This window comes from Petaurus breviceps, unplaced genomic scaffold (genome assembly GCF_028583685.1).
Source record: "Petaurus breviceps papuanus isolate PSGF00001 unplaced genomic scaffold, PetGlider_PUasm1.0 81, whole genome shotgun sequence".
Taxonomy (NCBI): Eukaryota; Metazoa; Chordata; class Mammalia; order Diprotodontia; family Petauridae; genus Petaurus; species Petaurus breviceps.
This window is the reverse complement of record NW_027186546.1, coordinates 5,084,661-5,110,871: the sequence shown is the minus strand read 5'-3', so window position 1 is coordinate 5,110,871 and position 26,211 is coordinate 5,084,661. Positions and strand designations below refer to the sequence as shown.

Below are 26,211 nucleotides of genomic sequence, written 5' to 3'. Positions count from 1 at the left end.
TGCTCAGTGATCTATTGATCTATCTACCTTATTAATCCCAACATCAAACTTGAACCAACTGGCTGCTGACCTGAGATATACTTGCCTCTAAAACTCTTATTCTCAAGTATTTTCCTTAATATGAGTTGTCAGTGATTAGTGTACCACGTAATCCATTAATATTTCCTCAATATTGATGAAGGACCAGAACATTTATTAAATGCTCACTATTTACATGCAAAGCATTATACTAAGAGCTGGAAATAAAAATGGAAAAGTAAGACACTCCCTTCTTGTAATGAGCTTACATTCTAAGAGGGGAGACAACGTATAGAAAAAATTTCAGCTGCAAGTCCAATGGAAACGTTTCATGGTCTTTAGGGTAATGTCAAATAGCTTTTACAAAGGGATGTTTATGTCAAAGATATAGTGAGCACCAAAGTATCCCTCACCCTGGACATATTCTCCCCTCTTCCCCCTACGTCCCTGGGAAGGCGGCATCAAAGTGGTAACTACAAATATTTTTCCTGCAACCTGACTTCAGAAGCATATCTGAGGTATGAGTTGCTCCCTTGCTTGAAGGACACAATATCTCAGCTACTAGGTCAATCTAATAGTAGATGGAATCAAACAGGGCACCTTCCTACCTTTATTGGACCTCTGGTGGCTCTTCCAGTTTTCAAGATATCATAAATCCCTGTACCAAAGGAAAGAAGGCACAAACAGGAATAAGTCCCATCCCAAGCACAGGCTTGCCTAGAATACCTGATTATGTTCTGAATTGAAGAACAAGGTCCCCTATTGCTCATGACTAGAAACAGACTCTCTGTGAATCCATGTAAATTGGCAGTAGTCAATCTGTCTAGCAAGTGCCCACTTTTTGGCAGGCACTGTTCTGGGGATACAATAGAGATGGAGAGAGAGAGAGAGAGAGAGAGAGAGAGAGAGAGAGAGAGAGAGAGAGAGAGAGAGAGAGAGAGAGAGAGAGAGGAGGGAAGGAAAAGAGAGAGACAGAGCAAAGTGAAATGAAAAATTAGTTAGCAAAAAATAACTTCTGAGTTGGAAAGAGAAATATTTTTACAGAATGTGATTATGAATTTAATGCTACACAACAAAGTATCTAAATGTTGAAAAATATTTAAGTATAAAAAAATGAGGAGAAAGAGAAAGAATCTCTCCCCCCAATAGTATATCATATGAAAATTTTAAGACCTAACTCATGGCTTCTCTTTTTTCATAAGATCTATCCCCAAATCTTAAAAATTGAGCAAAAGGTAATAAAACTACAAACACAAGCATTTTAATGTACTAAAGATTAGGGGGAAAGCAACAAGAATAGATCCAAAAGACTCTATGTGTGTGTATGTGTGTATGTTTACTTCTAGCTAAGAATGGATGACTTTGGAATAAAATAATTAAAATATTTTATCTCCAATGCAAAGGAACAAAAATAAGGGAGATTTCAGTTAAAGATTGAAAACAAAAGAGAAAAGGCACAATTACTTCTCTTTAGCAATGATATCACAATCATTTCCTAAAATGAATTGAGTATTGTGAGAACATTCACTGTAATTATCATTTGAATCTGTACTGGAACTAAGTTTCTGATAAAATTAGATTTCTGATAAAATTAAGTAATATGAAAAAGATTCTAAAATTAAGGAAGAAGAAGAAAAGTTAGAAGTAGAGGTATTATTGCAACAAAGTATCAAATTTGGGGAGAAAGGAAGGGAAAAGGAATAAGCATTTCTATAGCACCTACTATATACCAGGTACTGTACTAAGAAAACACTTTTCAATCATATCTCATTTGATCCTTAAAACAATTCTGTGAAATAGGTGTTATTATGCCAATTTTATAGTTGGGGACGCTGAGATGAATAGAGGTTAAGGGACTTGTCCAGACTCATACAGTTAGTAAATATCTGCTGGATTTGAACTCAGTTCTTCCTGACTTCAGGCCCAGTGCTCTATCCACTGCACCACCTAGCTACCTCCCAATTTCATTTGACAAAAAAATGAAAAAAATCATAATATATGAAGATTGCTAATGAAAACAGAAGTTAGAAGTAATGCTGCAAAGGACAAAGGCTGATCAGGTAGTAGAAAGCTGATATTGGCATGGTATCTGGAATGGTAGGACCTTCACTGGCCCTGACTCTATTTTAGTTGACTTATTTCTTAATTTTCAAGCAATGATTATCTAGTTAGTTCATATTTTTCCATCTTCTCTGACTGTTAACTTTTTAGACAATATCTGGAAAGAGATATAAAGGAGAGTTAATAGGTAAAAATTTAAGTGTTTAGTTTTTTGTGATTTGTGTTTTTGAGAGTTTGTTGTACTTGGAAGTCTTCTTTACAACTGCCCCACACTTTATTTGTCATTTTAAATTTTATCCTGAAATTAATAAACACCAAATGTGCATTTGAATGCACATAGTAGGACAAAAAAAGTAGGACGGTAGGATTGTACATAAAACTGCCAGTCTCTATGATGGACAGCTTACTTTTCTTTTAAAGTATATGTTTAACCTGAAGTTTTCAGGTCCTGCTTATCTGTGCTTCTTTCTGACTTCCCTTCTTTCTCTGAACTATTTTTACAGGATGTAGGCAGGTCTTCATCACATTGTATGGATCCTCTTTGGCCTTTTAATGAAAAGACATGGTCAGGAGTTGCACAGAATGGGCAGGCATGAATAGATTGTGATCCACAGAATTCGACAGAACACTTAAAGAGATCACTGATCCAGTTTAAACATTTAGATTTTTATGCTATGATACATCTCACTGAAGTGTTTATGGCTCATAATCTATTTGCCAAAGGTTGGGAGGGGGTAAGTAAGGAACCATGGAAATATAATGTTGAAATATTAGGAACTAATTCCAATTGAAATTTCAATAGATGATTTAATACCCATGGAGAAGTGGCATCTCAGCTAAAGATTATTAAAATGCCCAACAGGTGGCAGCAACAAGAACAGCACAGTGGAAAGAAAAAACACCAGGAAGTAGAAGAGACATAAAGACCACTGGAGAGTGTGACCAGTAGAATAGTATGATTTCACCATGATTCCATGATGAATTTGATGTAGATGATTCTCAGATGTATATATCCAGCCCTAATCTCTCTCCTGAGCTCCAAACTCACATCATCAATTGTCTCTTAGGCACCTTGAGTTAAGCATCCCACATGTATCTCAAACTAAAAATGTCCAAAACAGAACCTGTTATCATTGCTTCCCAACCATCCTCTCTTCCAGACTTCCCTCGTCATGTGCAGGATACCACCATCTTCCCAGTCACTCAGATTTACCATCTCAGCTTCACTGTTGCACTCTTTCACAAATTCAATTTGTTGTCAAGTCTTGTCCTATTTTCTACTGTCACAAAATCTCTTGTCCCCTTCTGTCTATACACATAGCCATCACACTGGCATAGATTTTATCACCTCAGCCCTGGACTACTACAATAGATTTCTTGTTGGTCTTTCTGTTTCAAATTTCTCCTAACTGTAATCCTTTCTCTATGAAGCTGCCTAAGTGATTTCCTTAAAGTGTAAGTCTTACCATACAACCTCCTTACTCAATAAACTCCAGTGGCTCCCTGTTATTTGCATAATCAAATATAAAAATTCTGTGTAGTGTTTAAGCCTTCCACAACTTCACCCCCTCTTTTCTCTCTGATCTTACACTTTATTCCCCTCCATATACTCTATGATTCATTCAGTGGCCTTGTTATCTCTTGCACATGATAGTCCATTCTTTTCAGTGGCTATTCCCTAATGCTCTTCTGCCTCACTTAAACCTATTGTTTTCCTTCAAGACAGCTCAAATCCCATCTTCTATAGGGAGTCTTTCCTGGGACCAACCTCTTTCACTAGTATCTTCCCTCTGAGGTTATATAGTTTTTTCTATTCTGTATATATCTTGTAGGTACATAATTGTACACTGTCTGTCCCATTCAAATGTGAGGTCCTTGACAGTGGTTCTTTTGTGTCCTCAGTGTCTAGCACAGTGCCTGGCACATAGTAAACACTTAATTATTTGTTCAGTATTTCCAGAAAACATCAGAGTATGACCTGAACTTTTACACATCTTTCCTTACCATATGTGTTCCCTGCTTGTGGTTACCTCTTACTCCCTGATCTCTATGTATGTCCATTCTTTCCAGGGATGATATCTTTATAGGAGCATGTGCCCTAGCTTCATGGGCTAAAATATTTTACCTTTCTAACTATGCTATTTAACTAAATGACTTTGCTTTAATTGCATCTTCCAGCAGACTAATAAAAATAAACTTATTGGAGCTCATGAGCTGTGGCTTTAAGGAAGTGTGAACCCACAGAATATCATGAACCTTTACATACTTGAAGACAGTCATCATACCCCTGAATCTGCATCCTCACACAGTATGGATCCAAAGCTCTTCGCCATCCTGGATACCCTCTTCTAGGTATTCTCCAACTTTGAAGTCTTTCCTAAACTGTGGTAACCATCTCCAGTCATCTTGTCATCTACTTTGCTGTGAATCCCTTCTACACATTCTGAACCTCTAGAAACCATATCCTAGAGGATTTAATCTCCTAATCTTTGACATGGCCAGGTGTCTCAACTGTTGAGTACAAACTCCCTTGTCCTGTTATATCCAAATGGCCTCAAATATGCTTCACATCCCTTCCAATTTTTTATCCCTTGCTCATCTGCTGCACACACATACATCCCCTGCCCCATTTCTTGCCTCTGGTAGAGACTTTTTGTCCTAGTAACTATAATTTAATTAATACTATCATTAGTTCTGGAAAGGCATGCCTATTGATGGTACCTGGCTCTATTCACCATTCTCCTGATTTACAATATCCTTTGCTGACTACCATTTTCCTATGTGTGTCTCCTCTATGATAATGTAAGTTCCTTACTTTACAACACTAGTGTTAGTCAAGCTAGTGTTTGATATGTAATAAACAGTTAATAAATGCTATCCATTTATTCATTCGTGATGAAACAATGCTCCAGAAGTAGACTGATGCAGGCACAGTACAGTAGAACTATCATCTTTTGCTAAAAGCTATGCCTCTTGGGGCGGCTAGGTGGTGCAGTGAATAGAGCACTGGCCCTGGAGTCAGGAGGACCTGAGTTCAAATCCAGCCTCAGATGCTTGACACACTTACTAGCCATGTGACTTTGGGCAAGTCACTTAACCCCAATTGTCCCCCAAAAAGCAAAAAAAACCCAAACAAATAAAAGTTATGCCTCTTAATTCGGCCCCTAAAATCACATTGGCATTTGTGAATGTTACATCAAATTACCCATGTTTTCGATTACAAGTCCTAGAGATTTTAAAATACAAACTTTCTTTTTCTTTTACTTGTGAAATTGATATTTTTGAACCCAAGTTTATGGTTTTAAATTTTTTATTTTTCAGTCATTTTAGTTGTGATACCTGATCTACTGGTTAAGCAACCATGTAAAAAACCCCAATAAATCTGGCATGATACATTCTTGATGAAGTCATGTGAAGCTCCTTGTGATGTCATCACTACTTGCTTTTCTAAATTCCAACTAACCATTATTTTAATGATGTATTCTAGAATTTCCCCAGCTATCACAGTTGCTCTTCAGAGAGTGTAAATTCTGATGGGTCTCCACATTCATCCATTATTTTTTAAGAAATCTTTGTTAAGGATTTCTTTCATGGTCAATTTTCACATCAAAATTTGAGCTAATTCTGGTCTCCTCATAAATGTCTTGAAGGACTCCAGTGAATTAAAAAACAAAAACAAATGACTTTGTTTCTTCACATTTTGGAGAAGCAAATTAATGCTCACTCAGGTGGCCTTTTTCAGCTTTATCCTTCAGCTTTAACTCTTAGGATTTGCAAATCCTCTCACTTATGTTGTTCTTTTTAACAGTATTTCAGGGCTGTTATAGACAAACCTAAGATTTTAAGGTGATCTGGTCTTTTATTCGTAAGTCTCTGTTCTTCACTAATTTCAACTCCATTTTTATAGATGTTTAATCTTGTTCCTTAGTTTCTCTTGAGATTATAAACTACTCTAAGAACACTCTTAATAATCCATCGCACTTTAATTTGGGAGTTTTTCCTTGCATGTTTGTTAAAATGAATCAATGTTTTATGTTTGTTAAAATAAGACATCTTAGGGGCGGCCAGGTGGCTCAGCAAGTAAAGAGCACCAGCTCCAGTGTCGGGATGACCTGGGGATCAAATCCGGGCTTAGATACATAGCACCACACCCAGAAATAACTGGCCATGTAAACTTGAGCAAGTTACTTAAACCAGATTGCTTAAAAATAAATTAATTAAATAAAATATCTTACCTGATTTATTGTTTAGGAGCTTTTTAAACTTTTTCTATTTTCAGTAAGGTTATCTTTGATATAGAGGATTTTTGTGTAAGTATGTATGTGGGGGGGGAGTATTTAGATGTATGCAGTTGGATTTTTTTGAGGTAAATATCATGAATAGTGATTGGTTTGTGTTCTCCATACAGCTGATGGCCTTTATCCAAAATCATGCAATGTTCTTTTTTTAAATGGACATAATGTAAAAGTAACATTTCTTTGCTATTTTAATACAATATAGGCTATCATAAACATTTTGGGGAGGGGAGGATATTAAAACCATTTTATTTACATAGGTAATTAAGGCCCAATTATGTAAAGGTAAGGAACACTAGAAATTTGTCCACTGTCCCACTTCCTCGGCACCTTCTGAAATCCAAAGTTTCATTTCAGAACTATGATCATTTCAGATCATAGTTCTAAACCTTGGAATGATGTTCACATCATTTTATCTAAAGACCATTTGTTCTTATTCACAAAGAAAATTAGCTTTTAAACAGGTACCATATTTAGTTGGGAAATGGTCCCAATTTTTGTACCTTCTTAAACACATCTCTAATTTCACCACACTAATCCCATTATTCCATTTGTTAGTCTTTTTTTCACTTTACAGAATGACTCACATGAACTAGTGATTATTAGTACTGATGAACAAGAGATCTGCATGTACAACTTCCATTAATGCTAACTGAAATTCCACATATGCCCCTTGTGTACTGAAAGGAAAAGCAGATGCTGGTGAACTAAAATCTGTTTATAAGCACAACAAAACCACTTCAGCCCATGTAAAGGCAATTGTTATTGAATAAGGGCTACCCCAACGCAAGTATGCCAATGCTTCTTCAACTTAGTCTTCAATAGAAAAGATCTTGCAGTGCCCTCTTTCTGATAGTTTTAGAAAACACAAATTTGAAGGCAATCTGTAGTATTAAAATATTATATGATATTAAATATCCAGATAATATAAAAAGCATGTAGACATAAATTCTGTAATCTATGTTATTCAAGTTTGCTAGTTATTTTTTTCTTTCAATATAGCCAAAGATGTGGCCATTTTTATTCATGGCAGATTAAATGACTGGGCTTGGGATCTAAAGTTTTCCAGATAATATAGGTGGGAAAATGGATTCTTACCACCTCCCTTCCACTTTACATTTAAAGTTTAAAAAAGGTCCTTCCTTATATTTGTGGGGCCATGAGGCAGATTTAAATACATGCCTACTCCATGCTTTATACTTATGATCCAGAAAGGAATGCCGATGTTTCTGAATATGATAACAATGACAGTCTTGTGTCCATCTTCTCAGAAGTCTTCTTTAAATAATTGCTTTGTATTCTTTTACTATATTCAGAATATTTTCAAATTATACTTTGTGTTCATCAAAAAGATTTTTCCTTGTGAATAAGAGGTCTCTAAATAAAAAGTAGTAAGGCATATATTTAGGCGTACATCTTCCAATATTTTTGTTCAAATATAATCCCCAAATGGTGACTTTTAAAATACCCCAGTTTTCTCATTCAAAAGAAAAAAGTTCTGAATGAAAAGAAAATCATGTAAACTGAGAGCAAAATTGTGAAGGCCCAAACAATGTCCAGATCATTCATTTAAATGTAGTGAATGAACCAATTGTTTTCAGAAATAGTGGCAAATATCAGATACAAGCATTTTGATTCATTTTGGAGAGGTAGAAGCTAAGGACAATATTTGACATGTTCCAATTTATCTGGATCATTGAAAATAATGTTGCTTCAAGGATTTAATTTCCCTGGAAAGAATCGACAAATGAAGAACCTATGGATATTCATGGCCTTTTTCACTTTCTCCTAGGAAACTTCAATTGTCATGTGTTCATGATATCAAAGAAAATTCAAATATTTTAAAACTCAAGATCCAAACTTCCTTTCATGAAAAGGCCAAAATCTGTTAACTATTTAAAACCAAACTGAAATAAGATTTTGTTTTCTTGAAGAAATAGAACAGTACACATTTGTCAAATTAAAAAAAACTCATTTTTTAGATTAAAGCTTTATGAAATGCTGGATTTTGGTCATAGGGAGAATATAAAAGTTCTAACAAGTAAAATGTATTAGGGTATTAGTTGTGAATTTTAGGCAGTCATTTATTCTGTGTGTGTGTGTGTGTGTGTGTGTGAAACTACACTATTTTTGGTTTTTATTAAGTGGGACATATAAATTGAAACATAGGCTGTCCTGTCAGTAATACTCTAAAAAATTAAAAACAGGTGCTTGATTCATGTCTATTTTCTTCCCTTAGTAGGATCTATTGACCCCCACAGCTCTTCCTTTCTTTCTCTTTGCCTACATGATTAAGAAGGCACAGTGACCCAGCATCTATACAATCAACTATATTCAGGGAGTAACATTCATAGTATCTGTTTTAGTAGGCCCTATGTAGGAAGTGGGCTTTTAATAGGAGGCATCGTTTAAGGTCACATTCATTAAAGAGATGATCTTAATCTGTGATTTTATTTTAATAAATCCTAAGGGTTAATGAGAGCAAATTAAAGCGGAAAAGAGGCTGACAAAAATAACCTACATAAAATCTCAAATCTATTTGGTAAGATATTCAATAATGGCTTTTTGTTCAATAGGGTCTGAAACACGGCAGAAACTTAGAAATATACATTCTATATAATAAAAATATTTCTCTCTAGGGCATTCTCCTTCATATGCTGGAAAATCCTCAAAACTCTCCAGATTTAAAAAAATATGAATTGACCAAGCTAATGTCACATTGCTCATCCCCAACGTATCTAAAGCAAAGGATAAGGACCACCCACACAACATATATGAAGTGGTTCTTTTAGCGATGGTGCAAAAGACAAAGCACCCCACACAACATTTCTGTCATTGTGAATAAAGGTATGGATGAAGTCTGGACACATGTACACACACATTCAGGTTCATACAATATTTTAAGCAATCAGTCACAAGTTAAGCAATGGCAAAAAAAATATTAAAAATGAACATTCACACATGCACCAATTCAATGGAATAAATTAAACTTTTAAGTCAGTCACATTTTTCCTCCACCCTTTTCAGTCACTGTTTTATTTACGTATAAACAAAGAATTATACTTTTCCTAATGCTTTTAAAATACTACAAATAAAAATGACAGCTTTGCATTATAGCTGCTGGACAGAAACTTCAACACTGCTGATATTCAGAAACACAGTTCCTTTGTTCATCTGCATCATTGCACTGGGTATGGCTCCAAGTGTTTCCAAGATGGGTGAGAAAACAAAAGATATGGTGGCTTATGAAATACTTCCTCTGCACATCATTGGCACTATTCCAAGAGAAGAAAATGGTACGGTCCCTTGGTACCTTTACTGGTCCTCTCCCAAAGGGGTGGGATATATATTATACATATATGCCTTCAGGATTAAAGCCAGATGAAATTGGATTCTGAAGAATTCGAAGGTTACTGGGGAGCTGCCGAGATGAACCAGGCCGTTTCAAGGACCCAGACTAGAATGCTGTCTCTAAACAAAAAAAGTTATCACTAATAAAGTTTAACTTAATTAATTAACTGAAAATGTAAGGAATATGGGAAAGTAAAAGAGTCCCTGGCCTATGAAGGCAAAGAGCTAAGAATATGGAATATTCATTACTACTATTACCATTAAAAAATTACATATTCTATCCTTCTATATATGACCTAGTGTCACTTTGCCTATCTCTGATCATTAAAGTTCATTCAGTAAATTGGTCTTTGGAATCTAGTTGATGTGCCTTTAAAAAAGGATCAGTTTTCTTTTTTTCTTTTGGATGAATTGGTTTACAATGCACAATTACTTTAAAATTATGGATTCGTTTACAATTATATAATTACTTCTGAAAAAACAATACTGTCAAGTGAAACAATATCCTAGTGGAAGTTAGTTCTACAGAAACGATGCCATACGAGTCATTATGTTAGGTTGGACTACAGGCCTACTTTTGGGACTATACCTATTGTTGTTGCTACAGCTAGGCAGATAAAGTGCCAGGTCTGGAATCAGGAAGACTCATCTCCCTGAGTTCAAATCTGGCTAGCTATGTGACCCTGGGTAAGTCACATAACCCTGTTTGCCTCAGTTTCCTCATCTATACAATGAGCTGTAGATGGAAATGGCAAACCACTCCAATATCTTTTTTTTTAAAAAGCAATTGGGGTTAAGTAACTTGCTCAAGGTTACACGGCCAGTTATTTCTGGGTGTGGTGCTGAGTATCTGAGCCCGGGATTCGATCTCCAGGTCATCCCAACACTGGAGCTGGTGCTCTTACTTGCTGTGCTACCTGGCTGCCTCTTCCAATATCTCTTGCAAGAAAACACCAAATAGAGTCATCACACAAAGTGTTGGACATGACTTAAATGACTGAACAACAGCAACAACAACACTTGCTGAATTAGAAATATAATTTCAATTAAAGAGAAAGAAAAGAAATTAGACCATAGAGTATATAGGATTCAAATTGGTCAATTATGATAGTAGTATTACAGCTTGGAAAGTGAAACAAAGAGAGTTGAAACTAAGAATTAGAATTAGGTTTAGCTACTTTGTGTATATTTCTTCATGCTCTTTCAAGATTACTAATAAATAAGTGTTAATTTGTAGAAAAGTAATAAATTTTAAGTAGCCATACAGTAAATTACTACTGAAAACTATGTGATAGTTCATTCAAAGCTGATCAAGACAATAAAAAGGGAAAAAAAGATTAAATTAAATTAAAGGGGTAAAATTTCAATATTTTACCCCTTTCTATGTCTGCCTCTGATGCCTCCACTTCGAAGGGCTCTGCTGGAAGCACTGTGACCTTTGTTCCCGTCTGTTGTATAAACTGTTGAAGATTGACTTGCCGAAGTTCTTTAGTCAACTGTTCCAGTTCCTGTTCCTTGTCCTAGGTGCAAGTTCAAAAAAAGAAAAGTATTCAGACACTATCTATTCCTGAACCAATAACTGAACACATTTTCACAGTCTCTTGTGAGTGACTATCTGTAGAATTAAAATTTTAGGTACTCAGTCACAAAAAAAAATTTATTTACATTGACAATTTTTTTGCCAAGAGGTCATTTTTACACCATGGGAAAGGCAAAACATATACATTTTTTTGCTTGTTATTTATCTCAACTGAAAATACTTCTGTAGAGTACAAATGTAAATTTTTTAAATTTTTGTATATTTGAATATCAATTGTTTATCAATATCCTGATCACTTCCAGGCTCCTTCACAAAGCACAAAACTTCTAATAAGATGCTACTGGAGCTAGAGATATATTTTTAACACTTAAAAAAGAGAGAGAAAAAACTAACCCTGATAGCTAAATAGAATGAAACCAAGCACTAATCTATTTCTTAATGTTTAAATTTATAACCTGAAATTGCCTTATGTAAAACAGTATTCTTACCTGTAACCTTTTGGTGGCTTGTCCTAGAGATCTTTCTACAGCTTTAATGCCATTTTCCAACCTCGGACTCTATTGTCCCTGAATATCAATTTCTCCTTTGACCTTACCAATCTTGCCTTTCACCTCTTCTTCATTGACCTGTGACTCTTGCACTTCCCAGTGTAACTTCTCTGCCTCAAGACCACTTTCCATACTATGGATTTGAGCCAGATAGTCTTTTAATTTGCCTTCACATTCTAGGATCCTCTGCCTTATCTCTTGAAGTTGATCCTTCAGCTGTTTCTCATTTTCTTGTTCAATCTGTAATTCATTTTCCCAAAATTCTTCCTCTTCAATTTCTACATCATTCCTTTTGATCTTCTGCTCAAGACGAACAATTTCTTCTTCCAGATTAGAATTGTACTTTTGTTCCCAGTATCTAATTTCCACATCACTGGACTCAAGCTGCTTCTCAATGGATTGAAGCTTCTCTGTCTGCAGGCGGATCAGCTTTTTCAACTCATCTGCTGTTGTCTTACAGTTACTGAGAACCTTACTTTCCCAAAAATGTCCATGAGTCCTTTGGCACCTCCTGTAAATTTCAAAGATTTCCTTTTTGGCTCCCGTCTTTTTATTGATTTGTCATTCTGAGGCCTCAGTTTAGCCAAAGGGGAGGCAAGCTTTGTCTATATAAAGTTCTCTCAGTTATTCGGGCAACACTGTCTGAAGTTGGCCTCTCACTAAGAGATGGCTCTGTACGACGTAATATAAGTTGTATATCATTGGCATACTGTCCCCATTTGTTTATTGAAATGATTGGGTTTTCATGAGGTGCTAACATTAACTAACATTAATCAAACATTAACAAAATGAATGACACAGCTGAAATCTATATAATCATGGGGGAAGTTATAAGAAAATGTATATCTGTGAACATAATGAGATTCAACTTCTTTTGTTTTTAATACAGCTTTTTAGGAGCTTACAGATTTAAGAGTCTCTCGTGATAGAAACACAATGCAAACCCAACTATGGTTCACTTGAAGAACATTTACAACTCCATTGTATCTCCATCATGAACAATATTTACACAGGATTCCTTTGCTAAATCAGTATGCTACAATAACAAAGTCCACATTCTTTGCTGCTTAGGTATCTAACCCAAATTTACTTTTTACTTTATGTTTACTTTTTATTCATAGACCTCAGGAATATATGGCAGAGACTACAGAGAGAAATCCCTTCTGTGCTAATGTTTGAGTCTGGGTTATATTTTCCTACATATTAAGGGTATTTCAAAGACTCAGTGGTTTTGGGGGGGGTAGGTGGGAAAAGTTGTTTGGGTTTTTTTAGGTTATCTTCTATGAAAATTAAAACATCCCTTTGTCTAAGGAAAAGGGCATCTTGTGATTTCATCAGCATAGGGATTTCCTGCTTAGTAAACTCCCATTGTCAATGGAGATGTGTAGGATATAAGCAGAGCTGCCTAAAGCATCAAAGATTCTGTTATTTGCTCAAGTTGATAGAACCAGCCAGCATGTGTCAGAGATGGGACATGAACTCAGTTGGGAGTCTTCTCAATAGAAACTGGGCTAGACTCCACCATACTTCTCAAGACATGATTATTGTTCTACTTCAGTCATTTCAGTTGTGTTTGACTCTGTGACCCCATTTGGGATTTTCTTGGCAGAAATACTAAAGTGGTTTGCCATTTCCTTCTTCCACTCATTTTACAGATGAGGAAACTGAGGCAAACAGGGTTAAGTGACTTGCCCAGAGAAACACAGCTACTAAGTGTCTGAGGCCCTATCTGAACTCAGGAAGATGAGTCTTCCTGACTCTAGCTCCAGCATTCTATTCAATGCTCCACATAACTGTCTCAAAGCATAATAAGTGAAATTTAATTTTTTTTAACAAGCGGAAAAGTTCTTCCATGTTTCATTTCTTCTACACAAAGAAGAGAAAAATTTCCAAATGACATTAAAGTATTGAATAACAAATACTTTAATTTTATTTCACAGGAAAGTATAATTAAGAACTTGTATAGTCTATCTTGGAAGAAAAGATTTTAGTAAAAAGAAATTCAATGAAGTAACCCCCAATCTAGAGGCTTTCCTGATATAAATTTCTAAGAGTCCTTATATCACATCATTAATTCCCTTGAGATCCTTGCAAGTTCTTTCAGGCCTTTTATATCATGCTTATACATTTTAAGTTAAACCTTCATAGGCACATAAAGAAGTGTTCAATCCTTAGTTAAAATTAAGTGTATCATGTTTGCAATGCAAATTAAGATAGTTTAGTAAATATATGTTGATTACGTTATCTGAAAGCATATGGCTTTATAAGCCCAGAAGTTATGGTCAGATCATGCATGATCTTATTTAAAAGTATCCTTCCAGGGTGGCCAGGTAGCACAGCGAGTAAGAGCACCAGCTCCAGTGTTGGGATGACCTGGATCGAATCCCAGGCTCAGATACTCAGCACCACACCCAGAAATAACTGGCCTACTTGAGCAAGTTACTTAACCCTGATTGCTTTAAAAAAAAAAAAAAGTATCCTTTCAAGAATTCTCCCAATTTACCACAATAAGAAATATACCTTTCAAAGAATGACAAATCAGAAGTTTAACATACAACATAGCTATAGAAACCATTATCAAAGCACCTTTTCAAACAGTGACATAAAGCCAAGAGTTGTAAGAATGTCAGAATGTTTCCCTTAACCCCTGATTCCAATCTGTCCTCAGTTCTGTTAATTTGTGTTGTACAGTATCTTTCCTCTGTCATTTCCTTTAGATTCCATGGCTGCTGTGTTCATTATATCATATATATCATTATATCATACCTGGACTACAATAGCCTGTCTTTTGACTCCAACTTTCCTCTCCATTCTATCTAACACACATCCAAATTAATCTCTTTAAAACACTGATTTTGAGTCACTTAACTGTCCCAAAATCTTTAATTGTTCACTATAGTCTTGGAGATGAAATCCAATCCTTAAGCCCATCATTCAAAACCCTCTACAATCTGGCTTCAACCTATCCTTTGCTTAAAGTAAAAGGAACCATTTATTATCCAAGAACAGTCCTTTTGAACAGGATGAATTGTTATGAAGTTTTCTGTCATATTGAACCTAAATCTACCACTCTGTAAATTCTCTCCATTGTTCCTACTTTGGTCATCTAAAGAGTGAGCAAAACGAGTCTAGTCCTTCAACATGACAAGACATCTATAAGGTTCTTCTCCAGGGTAAAAATCCCAATTCCTTTGAATGATGATTGTTTTGTATGGACCTTCCCCATTCTGCATCTTTCTGGTCACCCTGGTCAGTTTCCAGACTTCTGTCTTTCCTAAAATGCGGTATCCAGAACTGGACAGGTTATTTCTAATATGATCTGACCAGGGGACACTAGCAATACTGTCAAAGTGCTCTGGACGCTATGTCTTTTTCAGTGAAGACTTGGATTGGATCAGCTCTTTGTCATTGTTGCTCTAGGACACCGTTGTCAATATCTAAAGCATTGTCCCTCAACATCAGGCTGCAAAACAGAGGACTATTTTCTAAATCAATAGTTTTCAAACTGAAGTTGACAGAATTTCATCATTCTATAAAGGCACATTTTGAAACAAAGTACAGCTCCTCCCATGGATACCATGGAAAGGAGTGAACCGGGTTTCAGAAGAATGTTTTTGTATTAACTGTCGTTACCGTGTTATCTGAGCATAGCAGTAGCTGCCTTTTGGAGACCTGGTGTGCCAATTTATGCAAAAGTTGGGGAATGCTGCTGTCTGTTCTACTCCTCCCCTTTTTCTTTGCTATGGCCCCCTCCTTACATGTGGAAGCTCTGTCCAATTGTTTTCTGTTTTGGCCAGAAACTAAGGATTTTCCCCTTAACCCCAATCGCCCTATCTTCCCACCTCCAAAGAGAAAAAAAAAAGACGTAAAAATATAAATTTCAAGTCGAACAGCAAATTGTTCAGAAAATTGTGTCAGTTTTTAACTTGAATTACAGATAACATTCCAAATTTATGGTTTAAAATACTAGAGTCACTTCATTCATTTGACCACCATGTATTAAGGTTCTCTGCCTTTTGCAAAGTGCTATGAAGTACTTGGGAAAACAGAAATATAATTAAGGCAGTATTCTTGTCTTCTTGGAGTGTACTTTCAGTTTTTAATTGGGGATATCTGTAACAAATATCAGATAATAGCTTTCAGAAGGAATCTTGGAAAAATCTTAGCCAGCTCTATTGTCTCCTCTGTTCTTAATTATGTGAAACATTCCAGTACTTACATAAATATATACATGTATCCATTTACACATATATACATAAATATATACACACATCAAAATGTAATCTTTCATAATGAATTTTGGAAAGGTGAATCCAATCGATCTTCTAGCAAAGTAGAAAGTGGTTCTTCTTTTGAAAAAATATTCACTTTTTGTGCAACTATTACTGAAATGTCTATAGAGATTGATCTTGTAGTTATATACCAGTTAGCCAATGGTGTGCTGGAGCCAGTAAGTACTAGCTCAAGAGAGCTGATGGTTAAATTGTCAGGAATCCAAAATTTAACCAGAGAGTTGTTAAACACAGCTAATGTATCTTCAATTCAATCCTGCATCAGTTATATTATTTGTTACTTTAAATGAATTCCCATACTCTACTCTGAATCTGCTGTCCTGGCTGGTTTCAACTTAATGGAACAAGATGTCCCTCCCAAACTCATCACTTCTAAACTTACCACTATGCTGCTAGCACCACCTACCTCAGCCTCCTATCCCCTCTGACTGAAGGGCTAGAGGGCAGAGTGCCAAAACTCCTCTTAATGCCTTCCTTTATAGAGAGCAGACAGCAGGCAGTGGATAGTGTGCCAGGCCTAGAGTTCAGGAAGACTTATTTTCCTGAGTTCAAATTAGGCCTCAGACTTTTACTAGCTGTGGGACCCTGGGCAAGTCATTTAACCCTGTTTGCCTCAGTTTCCCCATCTATAAAAATGAGCTGGAGAAAGAAATGGAAAATCACTCTAGTACCTGCTAAAAGCAAAAATCCAAATGGGGTCACAAAGAGCTGGACACAACTGAAAAATGACCAAATGCGGAGTTATAAATAACTTGATCATAGTTGGTGAAAAAATTGCATCATTTTAAGTGACATTTTAAAACATGAAGTTGATTTCAATGATTTTCAGGATTTTGTAAATAATAATGTAGAATCAGTCTGTTTTCAGTCCTTGTGATTTTACAAAAAGCTAAAAAGATAGTGTGCACTATTGCAATCAGCAGTGCTGAAACTGGAAGAGGTTTCAGTTTAATCAATATAATTTAGAGAAGGGGGAGAAATAATTTAACGGTACAACACATTATATTTCATGACAATAAATTCATTGGGAAAAGAATGGATTGGGAAACATCTCTATTAATCAAATTATGGTTGAACTGCAACCACAGGGTAGTTACAGATACAAGAGTCCAGAAAAAAAAAATAAAATCAATGAAAGCATTCTATAAGAATCAATTGGCTATATGGAATTTACAAAAGAATGTTGTATGTTTTGTTATTTATAAATTGCATGCTACCCATCTTTCCTATCAATAAAACTTAAAATAAACTTGTGTATATATACATACACATATATCCACATTTATATGTTTATAGGTACATCCACATCTACACATATACAGTTGTCTTTTTTTTCAATTGTGTCGGAATTCCCATGACCCATCTGGGGTTTTCTTGGCAGAGATACTAGAGTGGTTTGCCTTTGTTTCTCTAGCTCATTTTACAGAGAAGGAACCCAGGCAAAAAAAGTTAAATGACTTGTCCAGGGTAATACAACTAGTAAATGTCTGAGGCCAAATTTGAATTTATAAAGATGTCTTCCCTACTCCAAGTCCAGTGCTCTAACCACTGTACCAATACATTTAGATCTAAAATCAACACATTCCTCCCTCCCCTCCCTGCCCCAGGGCTGCTGATTGTTAAACATTTATCAGCATGTCAATGCAACAAGTTGTATTATTCAATTCTCCTTTCTGACAAAGCATTTGACTCAGCAGTTATTAGATAAAACTCAGTGACTCCTTTTTTACAGAGCAGTCACTTTGGTTCAGCACAGTATAAGAAGTAGAAAGACAGTAGTTAGTACAGTTAGAGAACAGTGCTAATGACAAGCTGGGGAGAGGTTTGATTGCCCTAGAAGACAGTTAGCTCACTCCCTTCTATATTCTCAGGATCATTAACCCTGGCCATCTTTCAGACCCCAACCATCATTCACAAAACACACAACCACTGCTTTGGATTGGTACAAATTCATCACTCTTTCCAGGAAGCTGTTCAACAATGTAGAGCAGAGATGAAGGTAGATTGCCCAGTCAATAATCCACATTTTCATGTCTCAAATCTTAACCTCCCAGGAAAATATAATAGGAGCTCTTTATTACTTTATCATGTGTAAGTCCTATCAATGTATGTTTATGAGTCTTTTGTGTTTAAGCATTCTTTTGTAGTAGAGTAAATGAATAGTTGTGCTATTCACTGTATGCTGAGTACCTTTCTTATTCCTTTTGGACATGAATCACATCTATGCTTTCAGTGATTCTCCTGGGGTTCCAGGTAAGGGGCTTTAAAGAGTCAAAGACAATGAGAAAGAGATTATGAACTGCTCTCTCTTGGGTGAGGCCAGGCTCACTCAAGAATGGAGTACCTGCAGTGCTCAAAGCACTGGTGGGAGAGGGCATTTGCAGTTTCCAGGCGAGCACCAGATCTATCGTCACATAAGAAATGTCATATTTGATAGTTTGTCCCCCAAAGTCTTCGTGCCATATTAAGCTTAACTGCACCAAGATTTTTGGGACATTGGGAAAATACTGCTAATAAAGTCTTCTCAGATTCTCTATATGAGAAGTAACAAGATTCTGCAAAACACAGAGGGCTACAGTGGGGACTCAGAAGCCTAAATCTCTATTTCCAGTGTTGTACCACTAACCAGTTACATGACCAGAGGCAAGTTGCTAACCTCTCCAAGATTCCCTTTCCTCATCTAGACTCTAGATTCTAGAGCAGACCTGTACAACTTGTAAAACTCTTTGGGCTGCAAGTCACGTGACTAACAGGAGAGGGTGTACAGTGGCAACCCTCTGATACCAGCCATATGTTGTACAGGTCTGTTATAGAGTATGAAAAGACCATCTTACAGTCTAACTCAAAAGGCTCTTTCAAGGATTAAATAACACATATGAAAGTACCCTGTAAAACTGTACAAAACATGTAAAATATAAGAATATAATTTCAAAAGAAAAGGTTGAAATGGTCAAGATTACTAAAAAAATATGACTATATTTACATAGAAAATCATCATAAGAACCTATTCTGAGATCAAAGGTACCTGGGTTTTTCCTTTAGCAGATGTTCTCAAAAAGTTGTGCCATTAGAATTAGGGCCCTTTGGGGCAGCCAGGTGACTCAGTGAGTAAGAGCACTGGCCCCAGGGTCTGGATGACCTGGGGGATGGAATCGGGGCTGAGATACTTAGCACCATAGCCAGAAATAACTGGCCATGTAACCTTGAGCAAGTTACTTAACCCCAATTGCTTAAAAAAAAAAAGAATTAGGGCCCCTACCTTTTACTCTCTGGGAGGGTAGCTTTTTAAACTCCCTTTAGGATGAACATAGTCCTTTACACAAAATAAGTTCTTAAATGGTTGTTGAGTGAATAGTGAACATAGCACATAAATTGCTTGTTACTTGTGGGCCTGAAGCATCATTTACACTATTTCCTGGTACAATTCATGCCTGGATTAAGTTTCTGTGATGAAAAAGGTAGGTTGAGAGAACTGAAGTTTATACATAAGACTTCATTTCAAGAAAGAAACTTCTGGGACTAGGAAGAAACTACATATAGGCAACATACAAAAACCATCAGCAAAGGACAGAGTAGATGGAGCAAGAAAACTTTCCTTCTTTCCACTTGATCCTATTGACAACTCTCTCCTAGGTGCTTCTTCCTTTCAGATTTTGTAATGCTTCATTCTCCCAGTATTCCACCTTGATTTGTGATGACTCCTGTCTTTTGCTGGTTCATCAAAATCCCTTAACTCTGGATGTTTCCCAAGGCTCTGTCCTGAGACCACTTCTCTATCTTGACTCTCAGTGACTTGGGTTTGATTATATGTGTGCAGGCAACTTGGTGAAGAAAGTAATATATCATGAATACAAGGAAAATAAAGATGGGGTATGTAGGAGGTGGGGGTAATTTTCAAGGAGAGATAAAAAGAGACAAGATTAATGATATGGGGGAGGGGGTGAGAATGGAATGTTCTTTTATGCTTGATTAAAAGGGAGAATTTGTTTCTTCCCCAAACACCTTAATGACAAGAGATACAGAACCCTCTCTCCACCTCAAAAAAGAATCTTAATGAAGTGAAATAGGAAGAGCTCCAGAGTCCCAGAGGGTTTTCTCTAAGAGCTATTCAGGAAACTGTCATTGTTTCATCCAAGAAAATGTGGATGGGTAGGGAAGGACAAAACTAATTGTACAATGACTTTTAAAGACTTCAAAAATCCTTTTAAATTAAAATAATGCAAAGTACATAAAACAGAAATCACAATACATATGGAAAGAGGAAAATGGATTATAAATAAGATCTTATTCCTAATATGAAGTTGCTTTGATTTACCTCTTCAAAAATAGTGAATCATCCTCAGAATACTGCCAAATTTTACCTTCAAGATACCCAAAGCTTATTTGGGGGAATTTCTCCAATTGAATTCAATAAGCATCGAATGTAAATTAACTAAAGGCTTTTTGCCATTCATTCACTAGGAATAACAAAGAATCATATACGCTATGCACCAAGGGAGAGATCATTTAATCCATTGGTTCTAAAAGTGTGGTCCAGAGACTGCTAAGTTCTTTCAATTCTGAATATGGTAAATATCAATAGATACAACCCACATAAACAAAAACTCTTAGGGCAGGGGGTGAGGATGGGGTGCTCTTCAATGCTTTCTAAGACCTTGATAGAGGTCCTGATGATGAGGTATGGGCTCTGGGTGCTCCATGGAGCTCTCCTTGAGCCCTTGAGATGCAGACTCTGGGAACGTCCCTTGGACTCTGAATCTTCTCATTCCATGAGGCAGGTCTGTTGCTAGACTTCCCACCCTTGAACTGGTTTAGCCCACCATTGTTTGTGGTCTCCAGGTGGCTTCCCACCCTTAAAATCACTCATTGACCTCATTAACTCCTCCTGAAGACCGTCCCCAAACTCCTCCTCTAGACCACCCCTAGATTCCTCCCACAACCTTCTGTATATAAGACCCCACCTCACACCATGTGGGTGAGAGCACCATAGAATGCCATAGAATAGGGAGAGCGCTATAGAAGAGTGAGAGCGCCATGCCATAGAGCATCATGGAAGTGTGAGAGTGCCATAGAATGCCATGTGGCTGAGAGTGCCATAGAATTTTCTACTACTAGCACAGACTTACTCCATGTCTAATGCAAGTGAACTTTTTTTTTGCCTCAAAATGTTTTAATGGAATTTAAAGTTTTTTCCTTATACACTGACTTCTCTTCATAGTAAAAAAAAAACCCATGTTAACACCACTTAATAAAACTTACAAATTTGCAAAATTAGACAAACAGGCAACAAACTTTTGAATATTATTATTTGAATATTATTATTAAATATTGTGAAAACAATATATTCCAAGTTCAAAAGATCTAATAAATTTGTAGAATGTCTTTCACATGTAGAGTTCAAAGATGGGAACTTTAAAATCCATGATCTTCTAGCTACTATGTCTGGTTGTCATTCACTGGTTTGAGGTAGAGTCCATTTCAAGGCAATGACGTTGTGGCACAGTAATTGCTGGATGGTAAAATGTTCTGTCAGGTCTCCTACACAGTGTTTCAGACATTCCATTTTCTCACAAGCAGGGAAGTAAAGGCAAAGCTGACTACTGGAAGATGTTGGTGTTGGCGTTGGCGCTGGTTTGGGAGGCAGCACTGGGATTCCTCTACTGGCATGAGTGTAGGGACAATCTGGTTTAGTACATTTTGCATCATATTTACAGTTTGAATGAGCATTTTTCAGCAAATTTACAATTGGGAAAGGCTTTGCAGGACGGAAGCACATTCATCTCCATTTTTGCAGGCAGGCCAGTACTCTGGCAGTTTCTCTGGTTTCTGTGTGATACTCAATTCACTCTCTCAACATCTGAAAAACTACCATCTGGGTCATCAAGCTGCCTGCTCATCAACTGTGACTGCTGTGGGAAGAGGCCTTTTAATCCCTTGATTATGGATGCAGTTTGGTTTACTGGTTTCATTCCTTCAAAACATGTGTCCACCTCCTCTTGATCATACATGTATCCTGGGGGACTGGGGACACCATCCAGCGTCAGTCACTATAAACTTGGGACTTGCAGGTTTATCTGGCTGTACAAGATCTCATTTTTGTGTAAGGGAACCCAAAGAGTATCTGCAGTCTTCATTCCAAATTCCTGGTTTGGTATTGCTACCAGGTCTTCTGACAGTTTTGGTTTCTTCAGGATAAATGATCTTGTATCTGTGTGGACCATGGATTCCATGTCCTAGAAATCAGAGAGGGAAGCATCACCATCTGGATTTTTCAAAGCTCTCAAAAGCTGCCCAGTCTCATCTGGTCAAATCATATAACACTTCTTAAAGTGAGCCCCCTGCAAGTGAACTTGAAAGAAGGAAAGAAAGAAAAGAAGGAAAAAATCTGAGGAAGGGAGAGATTTCCTTAAATCTATATAAACTGCACTTTACTGTATTCTCTTATGTGACCTTCCAAAAAGAATTCCATTGTAAATTTACAGGTTACAGATGTAACTGTTTCATTCCACCTCTCCCAATCCCCCAAAATAATGAGATGAAACTGGACATTATCAGGGGCTACAAACTGATAAAATTCATAGGTACCACTCCGTGGAAGTGAGGAGGAAAGGGGATTGGCTGAGTTAAGTGCCCTCTTATCAATTATCTTTGCACTGACTACTATTCATCTTATCCCAGCAAGGGTCCAAGATTATCTGAGGTACCAAGGTAAACTGCATGACATTTAGAATGCATTCAGACACACCACACTATTTCCCTCCCCTTCATACTACGCAGCAATTGTTAACATTATCCAACACAAATTGAACAAATAAAAATCTCAGCTTTCTGGAGCCTTATATCAGACTCCCTTTCTAGAGTATATTGTGTGCTTTATATTGAGGATGCCTCCTGGGGACAAAGTGGATCTAGTCAAAAGTCAAAAATTATAAGGGCTCATTGTAAAAAAAAAAGACAAAAAGGATACATGTTATAGCTGTCATAAAGCCTAGTATGAGAATTTTTTTTTTTTGCTTAGTACTAAGATTTTTTTCAAGTCATAGAATTAAAAGGTTTTACAGATAAGGAAACAGACCCATAAAGAAAAAGTGACTCGCCAGGGGGCGGCCAGGTAGCACAGCAAGTAAGAGCACTGGCCCCAGAGTCTGGATGACCTGGGATGGAATACTTAGCACCACACCCAGAAATAACTGGCCGTGTAACCTAGAGCAAGTTACTTAACCCCAGTTGCTTAAAAAAAAAAAAAAAAAGTGACTCGCCCAAGTTAGAACCAAGATCTCGTGACCTAGCCTTCTTCTCACTCCAGCACAATGTCTCTCCAAATGCCCTACCTACTTTTGACAGGTGTTTACTATCTTCTCCCTTTCTCTACTCATAAACGTAAGATGCAATGCTGACCTACACAGCTGAGTTACTCAAAATACCATTTAATACGAAGAGAACGTAATGGAGGATTAGCCACACCAGGCGGTGATACTAAAACGAAAATGTTAGTTTTGTTTCTTTTTGGAAAAAGCGACATAAAGCATCTACATATACCATCAAAGAGTATCCTCGGCTCTACCAAGCAAGGACCAAACCTCACCTAAACGTGTCATCTTGCTGTCTGCAGTGTACTATTTACCCTTTTAAATCCCGTACGGATTTACTTTTAATGTCTCTTCTACTTTATCTTTGCTCAGTAGGACTCCAGGCTGGGTGGGGCGTAGTACAGAAAGGCAGATTTTTTTTTTTTTAGCAATGGACGACGAAACAAATTATCAGAGAACAACAAAAATAGAAATACTCCACTAACCTGCTTTTTCGAGAGAAAAATAAACATGACTTCCATTGAGGGTAGAAATCCAAGAAGTGAGAGTCCCATTCCTCAGTTAAGCAAAAAGTGGCCTCCAAACTCTCTCTCCAAGGACACTGGTTCAGGGTTAGGGGGCGACCTTATACTTTTCTGAAAAGTGTGTGTGTGACTGATCAAATTCAATACTAAATAAAAGAGAGAAGGTGAGAAGGAAAGTGATGAGGGGGGAGAGGAGGCAGAAAGAGTAAAAGAAACAGAAGGTGGAGAAAGAGAAAAATGAGGGGGGCGGGGAAGAGAAGGAACCCAGAGAGGAAGCAGGAGGTTTGGAGAAAGAAAGAGGAGGAAGACGAGGAGGAGGAGGGGTGGAAGGCCCATTAAGAAATCTTTAGAGCAAACTAAAGTTGATACTTACAGTTTTGCAACTGCAACGCCGAGTGAAGCTGTGTAGGGCAGCAGCGGGGCACCGGGTACTCGGGCGGCTCGGGAGAGCCCAGGCTGCTGCAAAGCTCCTTTGATTGCCCGGTGGCGGCGACGACTGGGGTAGGGGCAGCCCGGCTCTTTCTCCTCGTCCTCCAGCCGCTGTTACTCAGGCTCTGCTCCTCTCCAGCCAGCGAGTCCCCCCAAGACTGTAGCACCGGTTTCTCCTCTTCCCCGGGAGCAGACTGGGGACTCTGACGAGAAGAGTCCCAGGAAGCACACACGCTTCACATCCACGGAATGTGTGTATGTGTGCGGAGGGAATCTGTGGTCCGTGCGTCGGGAAGGACCTCCCCACCACCTCTACCTCCAGTCCCCCGAAGCGAGGAGGGCTAAAGCACCAGAGCAGCAGCGGTGGCTACTGCAGCGGCTACGTCAGCAGCAGCGGCGGGAGCAGTGGCGGCAGCGGGAGCGGCGGTAGCCGGAGCAGCAGCAGCGGGAGCAGCAACAGTCGGAGCAGCGGCGGCAGCGGGAGCAGCAACAGTCGGAGCAGCGGCGGCAGCGGGAGCAGCAACAGTCGGAGCAGCGGCGGCAGCGGGAGCAGCAGCAGCCGGAGCAGTGGCGGCAACGGGAGCAGCCGGAGCAGCGGCGGCAGCGGGAGCAGCCAGAGCAGCGGCGGCAACGGGAGCAGCCGGAGCAGCGGCGCAGTGGACAGGAGGGGGGCAGCCGCCGCTGTTTTGCAGCTGGGATCAAGGAAGCCTCTGTCCGGAACTCCGACTGTAGCTCTGGGGGCTGTAGCGCGGCTCCTCCCCTTTTGCCTTGCGCGCGCTTGTGTGTGTGGGAGTGTGTGTTCGTGTACGAGTTCGCTCTCAGGTTACAGTAACTTCTTTCTGACTCTCTCTTCCTATCCTCTGGGCCCTCTCCCTCTCTCCCTCTCTCCCCCTCTCTATATCTCTCTATCTCTCTCTCCCTCTCTTCCCTCTCCCTCCCACTCTCCCACTCCGTCTCCCTCTCCCACTCCGTCTCCCTCTCCCACTCCGTCTCCCAATCCCACTCCGTCTCCCAATCCCACTCCAGGAGATACATTGTAAGGGAACTGGGACACCGGGCCCTGCATTGAGGGAGCTTTTAAAGCAACAGCAGGAGAAGCCAATCACACCAACTCCTCCCCCATTTCCCCACCTCCCAGACTTACACTTACACTTACCTCTCTTTTCAATTTTCTTCAAGCATCTCTACTATGCACTCCTCTGCAGCTGAGCCCCATAACCAAAACACTTGCCCCCACCTTACACACCTCCCCATCCCCCATCCCAGCCAAGCTCAAGTTTCCACTGCTGGGTCTCAAGCTCTGTCACCTGGTGAATAGGAGCTCCAGATTTCCCTGAAATGATGAGTGTGATGATGAACGTGTCTTATTGAAACACAGGAGAGTAAAATCTTCCATCGAAAGAGGGTTGTTAAAACTTCTCTCAAAACTGACTCCCGAATGCAGAAGACTTCAACACATGTACAAATACTCGCTTCCAAACGTCCTAGAACTGAATCTGAATTGTTTTTCATCTGGAATGCCTATGATTCAGTCTTCGTTCTCTACAAAGAGGCAATGAATGAGACAGGAAGGAAAAACATACAAGCACAAAGAATGAATCAGACTTAAGTAACAAAAGTTCTGAGATAGAGCCTCTGAATGTTATTTTTTTTTCTTTCTTCTCATCAAATTACCCTTTGAGCAAAAATGCAGGGGAAGAAAATGCTTATCATTAGAAGATTTGGATCGCTATTGTTATTATTCATTGTTCTTTTTAAAAATATGTTTCAATCAGCCAAACAAGAGATAATATATGGAAAAAAACTTTTCAAAACTTAGAGTCTAAAAGTTAGCTATTATTGT

General features: G+C 38.1%; 1 long non-coding RNA gene and 1 pseudogene across 1 annotated transcript; both read right to left on the bottom strand.

Annotated features, from left to right (window-relative positions):
• Window positions 1–8,003: 8,003 nt before the first annotated feature.
• On the bottom strand, window positions 8,004–13,433 carry LOC138176115 (ras association domain-containing protein 8-like; annotated as a pseudogene).
• A 7,820-nt stretch (window positions 13,434–21,253) lies between these two features.
• On the bottom strand, window positions 21,254–24,972 carry LOC138176116 (uncharacterized). The gene is made up of 2 exons (XR_011172165.1): window positions 24,313–24,972; window positions 21,254–22,338 (listed from the first exon to the last, which is right to left on the bottom strand). It is a non-coding gene; the product is annotated as an uncharacterized lncRNA (long non-coding RNA).
• Window positions 24,973–26,211: the final 1,239 nt, after the last annotated feature.